Below are 9,301 nucleotides of genomic sequence, written 5' to 3' on the forward strand. Positions count from 1 at the left end.
CCTAAGTTTGCCTTCCACCTTTGTCATATAAGAGCTGTTTTCCTGGAGCAAAATTCCTCCCCTTCAGCTTCACTCAGTTCCCTATCTCACAGAGTTGCCTTGAGGATGGAATGAGAACACATCCAAAGGACCTAGAACGGGTCCCAGTAAACACGAATTCTCTTCTTTTCCCTGAAATTATAAAATAGCCATTGCATATCCTTTTATTTTTTTCAGCCTGTAAAGTGCAAGGGTCTCTGAAGCTTTCGGCAGTTGAAAGATAGGAGAATCACGTTTCCATGGACATAGTTCACTTTAACCAAACATTTCTCCTGATAGTAGTTTAGCTCAGATAAAAGATAAACACTCACTTGACAAAATATATTGCTCAGCTTTTTATAATTTGTAATGATGTGTCATCTTCTATGCAAGAGATCAAAGGACTTTACAAGTAAAAAAATACATGCAGTCTGTGTTTGATTGGTAGGTAAACCACCTTGTGTATTCTGTGTACCTTCATGAATGGTAAACATGCGGCAAACACACCGCACTCTCCTCCTCTGCATCCTCACCAGCTGCCACAGGTTGACTGCAACATCGTTTCCTGCTGATCCCCCAAATTTTCAATACAATACTCCAAGCAACCACCACCAAGCAGAGTTGGTCTATTAGTGTGAATCCATTTCTCTTCCTTGAGTTACACTATTTTCCAAGTGCTAAATACATTAAAGATGCACTTACATAAGGGAACCCAAAGGTTTATTTGCATACCTCCTTTCTATTGAGTTTTAATGTTCACTACAGAAGATCCTTGAAAATTTACTTACTCAGCATTTTTAAATGGGCCAGGCACGATTAAATTCCCAATAGATTAACCCTCAGAGAGAAACGATTTGCTAAAAATTCTTCCTCCCTCCTATTCAGAGAAAAGAATATGCACCCAGTTCTCCAAGAACTCTCTCCACTCCCACACTGGGCCCCATCTTTCTACTTACTGTATTTTGCCTTTGCTCCCATCTCCTCCTGCCTGCTGCATGACCTGGCTCCATCAAGTTTCTGCCTTCTGTCTTCTACCTTTAATGTCTCCTTCTCCTGATCTTCTCCCACGCAGATTTCATAAGAAGTCACCATCCCATCTGGCTCCTCCATCGCAAGCCCGTGACTCCTGAGGTTAGCTGGCCCTCAGGGTTGCTCCACCTTTCTTCTACGGAACCACGGTTGGTTTTGGTCCCCAGCCACTTCATTGGAGTTTCTCAATCTTCTCAGCCTCCACCTCCTGGGTCCTTTGACTCAACAGATGTGAAACTCATTGAGAACACAGGTGCCATTAAGTATGGACTGCCTCAGCTGCTCTGAGCTCTGCCTGCCCCTCTGCATCTCCTCATCTTGGCGTGGCCTCACCTTTGTTAATGAGGCCCCTCCCTCCACTAGGCACCTGTGCCCTCATCTTATCCAGGACCCTCTGCCAATTGTTTTCCTACCTCTCACCTAACACACCTTTAAAAGCTTTTCTTGTCTGAATTCCCTTGAGCCTAGAAATGAGACCAAGAGAACTCCTCACAAAAATAAACTAGCAAGCAAGCAAGAGCAAAACAGAAAAAAAAAAAACAACTGAACTTAACGCTGCCAAAATGCTTGGATTTTCACATAAAAATTGATCTTCATCTCACCTCTATGTGCTTTCCATCTTGCTCCCTCTGCCTGGGGTAACATTTTACCGATTTCTGTACATCCAAATCCTGCCCACTCTTTTGTGTGTGTGTGTGTGTGTGTGTGTGAGGCAGGGTCTTGCTTTGTTGTCCCGCCTGCAGTGCAGTGGTGCAATCACAGCTCACTGTTTGACCTCCTGTGCTCATGTGATTCTCTCATGTCAGCCTCCCAAAGTGCTGGGATTACAGGCATGAGCCACCACACCTAGTGTCTTCCCATGCTTGAAGACCCAAATCCAATTTATTTTCCTTCCCAACATCCCCAAATGCAAATAGTCACCTGCTTTTCTGGACTTTGGTAGCAATCTATGCCTCTCTTGCTGTCCTCATCTCTTTTTTCTTCTTTGTATCATAATTACCCGTACATCTGATCTTATAACAACTGAAAGTTAAATAAGGTCCGCAGAGTGCCCACCACATGATTGTACATAGTAGGTACTCACATAGCCACGGGTGCTTTAGAAAAAAATCTAATGCACAAAAGTCTTAGCAACATGCTTTAAATCACAAAGCTTGCAAGTGGCAAGGTTGCCACCCATTTTAGTGTTCTTTCAACTCCTTATACACAAAATGTTGCTTCAATTGGATCATAATTATAAATTTTTGTGCTCTGTAGCAAGTTTCTTTATATCTGCCTTCTAAAGGCTTTTCAGTTTATTTCATGTTGCACAGAGTAGAAGCTAACTCATTGTTGAATGAATCGGTAAGTTTGGAATGGTGATATTCATGAAGCTTAAATTTGTTATGGGTACAAAAAAAGTCAGAAGTGTTTTGGAGAGTGGGAACATCGAGGAGGGTGACATTGCTCCCTGCCAGCGGCGTGCTCATGGGTGCCAAGCGTGCTGTTTGCTGTGGACTCCGGGACTGCTGATACACAGTTGCCCCTCAACCCAGCCACGAGCCTCCATTCTTTTCTGTTTTGCTACATTTCCATAGTTAGGATTTTGACAATTTAATTTTTTTTTAAATTATAACATAAATGCCATTTTCCCCAAAATCTACCTGTCAAATTCTGATTCTTAAGGTCAGAGATGAAAAAAGATTATCAGTCATAAGAATTATTAGATGATTTATTTCTGCTCCCAAATTTCACATCGAGGAAGCATCTACCAATGTGGAGCCAGGAGAGCGGCTCCAGCTGATTACAGTAAACTGTTCCAGGACCTCTTCGTAGGGTCAGGTAGAATGTAAATTCCAACATATGCACAGCTGGGGCAACCCTGCCGAAGAGAATTTGGGTGCCTTCGTTGCTTTTTTTGTGTTATTTATAGTAATTGATGTTCACTTGAATTTAAGTTTTATTCTGTTTGACAGCGATAGGATTATGTAAAAATCCTATAGCGCCACAGGTATTCTTGGGAGATGAAAGTACGACCTGTGGGTAACAAGCAGTTTGCAAGCACTGAGGAATGTACACTTTGTTACTGGATGGGACAATTTGTGATTCTAAATAGGGCCGGTGAAAACATTCACTTGAACCCAGAAGAAGATTCTATTATCCAAAGAATGTAAGAGCTCTATTCACCTTTAACCAAAAAAAGAGGTTTAATAGCAGATAACCAAACTGCAACAAGAAAAGGAGAGTGTTAGCCCTCAGCAGAATTGTTCCGTAATTGCTTCTCTGAAAAGGCTCTAATCACGTAAAGGTAAATTGAAGGATACAAAGGAATGATTGAGCACATTTACGTGAGACGACTGATGCCTGGATGTGCTTGTTCCTTATTCCTCACTGAAAAACAGGAGCTACAGAACTGAATACAGAGATTAAAATACATCATAATTGCTTCTGTCAAATGAGCAGACTTTATATATGAAAAGGACCTGTACGTCTAATTTAGGCAGTTTTGCATAGAAATGGAGTATCAGTTACAACTCCAGTTTCCAACTACCTTACACAAATTATCTCCCCAAAATGGATATTTTAATCTCTAATTTATTAAAAGATGAAATGTCGGAATGTTGGATAGATTGAAATCATTTGTCAGATCACGAAGTCCTCATAACATTTCTCAGCCTTAATAACACATCTGCTCTTAGAATGTGGTCTCTTGGTAATAGCTGTCTGAAAGTGTCTGAATTTAGGGATTATTTGAGACAACAGATTTCCTTCTATTTGGAATTGAAGGAGACATCTGCTCCCTCACCGTTAGCTTTGTGTGATAGTCTCAAGGCATTCATAAAAGGGCAGATCATTTTGAACATTATAAGAGGGAAAAAAAAGACCTCTGTTGACAATATGAGATTCAGAAAGAGGAATTAAGACACTTTAAGGGTTGCATTTGGTGTTTGAAAATGTTATTCCATAGTCTGTTTTGCAATCTGGAGAGAACTAAAGCAGGAACGCAATCCTCCGAAACCAACAATTGAGAAAAAAACTTTTGTAGAACACTAAGTAGAAATTCACAAAATTTTTATCTAATTTGATTCAGTAAAACCAGCAGAACTCAGTGGAAATGGACAACCGTGATCATTCCAAAGACCGTATGCCAAATTAAGTATCCAACTGCAAGACCAGACTAAACAGAATGGAAAATAATACACAAAAATTACCTTCTTCATTTCACTTCCAAGACAGAACACTCTAAAAAAGGAAGCCATAACAAAAACCCTTCTGCAAGTTCAAGGATAAAAACTACAGATACAAAGAAATGCAGGTCAAGTGCTCAAACATCTCTGAAGGAGCTTGACTGATAAGGAAGCAAACAGGATCAGTCTCCCAATTATATTTAATTACAAGATTACTATTTATATTTTGACAGATTCATTTCTAAATGATTGTGTTGCCCTTTTATTTCCACACACACCCAAAAAATATTCTTTACATTTAGAAAAAAAGGAAAAGGAAAATTTGCATATCATCATCCTACAGATAGCTTCACAGATGGCATTAATGGAGACATAACAGCAAAGAGATCCCATTTGTGCTTATCAAACCACACTCTTCATGAATTAGCCCATATTACATGCACGTATACAAACATACACAAATAATACATGTATTCAATATAACGGCATTTTTACTAGAGTAGATCCTCAGATTGTATAACTGTGAACATGGGTGTAGGAAAAAAAGCATAAAAATCAAGCTTCCCTGAAAAAAATACAGCTGTTCTATCACTGACCACACAGGACAACACACAAGTGTTTTGGAATAAGCAAAGGTGTTACGAGAAGCACCTCCCCACCTGTCTTCTGTTTTTCAGGGTGTCCTTATTGATCTTTTTGTTATGTCTGACACCGCTGACTACCCTCCCTTTGGGAACTTTTTGCCTTTGGATTCCTGCCTCACTATTATCTCTTGGTGTCTCTTGGACAATTCTTCCCTGAATGCAGATTCTCCTCCTCCCTGGAGGAGATCTCGAAGGGCCTGGGTTGGAGGGTCGGAAACCGTATCCTGTTTAGATATGTGTGGAGCCTTTCCCAGTTGTCCCAGTGACTGGAAGGTGGGTGGAGGAGGAGGGGAGAGACGATAGAAGCAAGAACTTAAATTGTCCTGTGAGATATATGGAACAGTTCCATATGACAAGCACGTGTTATGCCAAAACATAAACAGCGCTACCCACTTAAGAAACACTGAGGCTGGGCATGGTGGCTCCCACCTGTAATCCCAGCACTTTGGGAGGCCAAGGCAGGTGGATCACCTGAGGTCGGAGTTCAAGATCAGCCTGACCAACATGGAGAAACCCCGTCTCTACCAAAAGTACAAAAAATTTGCTGAGCATGGTGGTGCATGCCTGTAATCCCAGCAACTGGGGAGGCTGAGGCAGGAGAATCTCTTGAACCCGGGAGGCGGAGGTTGTGGTGAGCCAAGATCACGCCACTGCACTTTAGCCTGAGCAACAAGAGCAAAACTCCATCTCAAAAAAAAAAGAAACACTGAGTGGGCAAACCAAATTCTTGACCTCTCATCCATTACTTCCGAGCCCCTACTCGAGCTCTTTGGGGTCAAATCTCCCATATACACACAAGACCCCAAATGTGGCCCTCCCACCTCTTCCTTCAGTGCTATTCCACCCGCTTCATTCACTTCAGTTACTGCTGAAGATCTCCTCCTGGGTAGTCCAGACTCATGTCCACCCAGAAGGAAAGCAAATGTCTCATATTTTTGCTTCCTTCTTTCTCCTTTCTCCCCATATCGAAATGATTGGGTTCTGCACATTCTTTTTGTCTGTAACTTCTTTTGGAAATGTTTATTTTCCATTCCCTACCCTTTCAACCCTTCCTACACACTGTCACTACAGTGTTCTTACGGGATACCCCCACCGTTTTTGGTAATTCACTATGACAAATCTTGTCTGTTAGCTCTAGGTTGAGACCCTTAGGTTATGACTGCTCATCCCACTCTAAATGACTTCCATATCTCTTTCTCCATTTTACCTTTTATCTTTTAACATCCCCTCACCTGGATCTCTGTCTCAGCTGAGCTTCTCTGCCCGACAGAGTTAAGTGAGTGTTTCATCCTTCTATCAATACCCTGGTAACTATCACTAATGCACTGGCCCCTCCTCCATCTCCTCTCCCTCCTCACCAACAGGCTCCATGTGGAGCCATGACAGAGCCTGAGAAAAAGGAGAAAACCGGTAATATCAACCCTGTCTTTCTTCAACATTTTGACATGTTGTTCACTATTGATTTTTTGTATTAGTTGTGACTTTCAAAACTCTTGCGTTCAAATATGCTTAATTTGACTCCTGGGTTTTTTTGGCACCGTTTTAAATTCTGCACCAGATGCAAATGCCTCCTTTGCCTCTCCCTCTTCCTAGTCCTGCATGAAAGTACAGTTCCCTCGCCTTCCGTTCTGCTCCTAAAAGGCATCTCTGATGAAGACTTTCAGTGTTGACAGCCCCCTTGATCTGCGGTTTGAGCACTGATCTAATCCTTGTCTGCTGTCAAATATACAGTGGGTTTACGTTGCCACGGGAGCGTTCCTGTCATCCACGGGGTAGGGTATTTTGTCCCCCTCTAGGATCAAAGTTCCTTTGCTGTGCTTGTCACAGGGCTAAATATCTTACCCTCCCCTCAGTGGGTGCTTATAAAGAAACCCACAGGCATCACAGAACACAAGAGCTAGACAGCGATTAAAACCTCAGATAAGATATCAAGATGCAATGGGACGGTGGACCTTGAAGAACACAAGAGAAACAGACAAGCAAAAAAAAAAAAAAAAAGCGCTCACATGATTCTACTATTATTTTGCTTTAAAAATTGTGAATAGGTTAGATGTCACTCATCAAGAGTCCTGGAAGGACAGAAATAGAGGGAAATGGGCGTTGACACTGTTAGTGGGTGATTGTCCCTGGGAGGTGTGTGAGCACCACCTGGGTCCTGCTGGGCCACAGCGCATTTGTGACTTTACAACGGCCATTCCCAACTGCCAGGGGGACCCTCTCCGCTCAAACAGTCCATCTCTTTCACAGTGAAAAAGAGTCGAAACAGCTCCTCCTACCTCCGCACGAAAACACATGGCTCTCAAATAACAAGGTTAAGTATTTCTGAAGCATGTGGCAGGATACATTAGCTTCATCTCACTGGAGAAAGAAGACGAACCATGTTTGAACACAAGCACGTGAGAATCTGAAGGTGGGGCTCTAGGAACTCGACAGGATTTGGTGACACAGTTTTGAAAATGAGTAGAATCAGATATTCGGACTCTTGAACTTCACGCTTTGGAAAGTTCTGTTCTCTGCCCCTCCCCCCACGGCATTTAAATGAGTTCTGATATTCAGAGACTGGGCAGCTGGGAATCTAGGTCAAACCTGCCATCTTTCTCTCCCTTTCCTCTTCACTCACTTTCCATTCAGCGACTCCCCTCTCCTTTCCCACCCAAATCCCCTTCCTCACACCCAGATACGGATAACAGCCCTAATGGTACAAGAGCAAAAATTCAGAAAACTTGAGCTCAATAAATGATTCTTTGGTATGGCTGCTTTTCTCAATAGTTTCAAGGTAGGATGCTTTTTATGCAGAGCTGACACAGAAGTTACACGGGACCTGTTTCAGACCCTCCTAAAATGCAAGAACTTTTCTTAAGATTTGATTATTTTGAACATGAGACAGGTGGCAAAAGAAATACAGGACAGGAAAAGAGAGATTAGTAAACATGAATTCCGTTGCTGTTACACTGGGACCCACTCAGGGTAACTACCCAGCTCCAACTGGGTTATTCAAAAGAGGCATTAATTGTCCATTTTTTTGTAAAAGGCAACAGATTTAGGTGAGGTTCCTCAGAGCTATGCAGGATGTTGGAGGGAAGGGCTAAGCTGCAGGGGAGGCTCTCCCTGGGTCTCTGCCTTCTCAGGAAAGCATCTCCCCTGAACCATCAAGTCACTGGGTCCTCTGGCATCCGCAGAACTTCTAGTACAAAAAGATTTAATTCACCAAGCGAATAATAACCGGTAGCTGGTAAGCATTCTTGTACCATCAATATTTGAAAAGCCAAAAGGAAGACCTTTGAAAATTATTATGTATCTGTCCAAACAATATTTTATGTTTTGTGAGCTCTAAATGACAACATTTCAAGAGGCCAGTGTGAAGTATGGATGTCATTCTGGCAAGCTCAGATATTATAAGACAACATGTGGAACGTGCTTTACGGAAATATAAATACTATGTACACAGATTTAAAGGAAGGAGAAGCACACAACCTGGGAGAGTACAAGAGTTCTAGGAACGTCAGAGAATAACACAAGGGAGTGTATTCGTTTCCTGTGGCTGCTGTAACAAATTACCCCCCTACCATCTGGTGGCTGCAAAAAACTGAAACTTTGCTGAGAGTTCTGGATCCCAGAAGTCCAACAATCGGTATGACTGGGTTGAAATCAAGGTGTCGACAGCTGCCACACTCCCTCCACTGGCTTTAGGGGTGGGCCTGTCTTTTGCCTCTTCTGGCTTTGAGTGGCTACCGCCATCTATTGTCTTATGGCCTCATGGTTCCAGTCTGCCTCTGCGGCCACCTCACCTCCTCCTCTTCCATCTGTATCAAATTTCCCTCTACCTCCCTCTTAGACGGACACGTGTGATTACATTTAGGCCCCACCAGGATAATCTCCCCATCTCAAGATCCTTAACTCAGTCACACATGCAGAGTCCCTTTTTCCATGTAAAGCAACGTTTACAGGTTCCAAGGACTAGGGCCTGAGACTTTTGTGGACGATTATTCTGCCTACTAACCACAGGAGGCTCAGATGCCGGGTGACTTACTGGGCCATGTTCATAGAGGCGAGTGATGAGCAAAGGAAGGATGGTCTTCTTTCTTAGGGAGGAAACAAATGGAGATACCTAACTTCCTCTTTGCTCCTGGTTTATCCTAGAGGGAGAACAGTCTTCACATTGGAAACGGTTGAACTCACACCTTTGACAGATCAGGTTGAGGACAGACATGGTGGCTCACGTCTGTAATCCCAGGACTTTGGGAGACCAAGGAGGGCGGATCATGAGGTCAAGACATCGAGACCATCCTGGTCAACATGGTGAAACCCCGTCTCCACCAAAAAATAACAAAAATTAGGCGGGTATAGTGGTGTGGGCCTGTAGTCCCAGCTACTCAGGAGGCTGAGGAAAGAGAATCACTTGAACCCAGGAGGCGGAAGTTGCAGTGAGCTGAGATCACACCA

Source organism: Callithrix jacchus, chromosome 19 (assembly GCF_049354715.1).
Source record: "Callithrix jacchus isolate 240 chromosome 19, calJac240_pri, whole genome shotgun sequence".
In the NCBI taxonomy this organism is placed as follows: domain Eukaryota; kingdom Metazoa; phylum Chordata; class Mammalia; order Primates; family Cebidae; genus Callithrix; species Callithrix jacchus.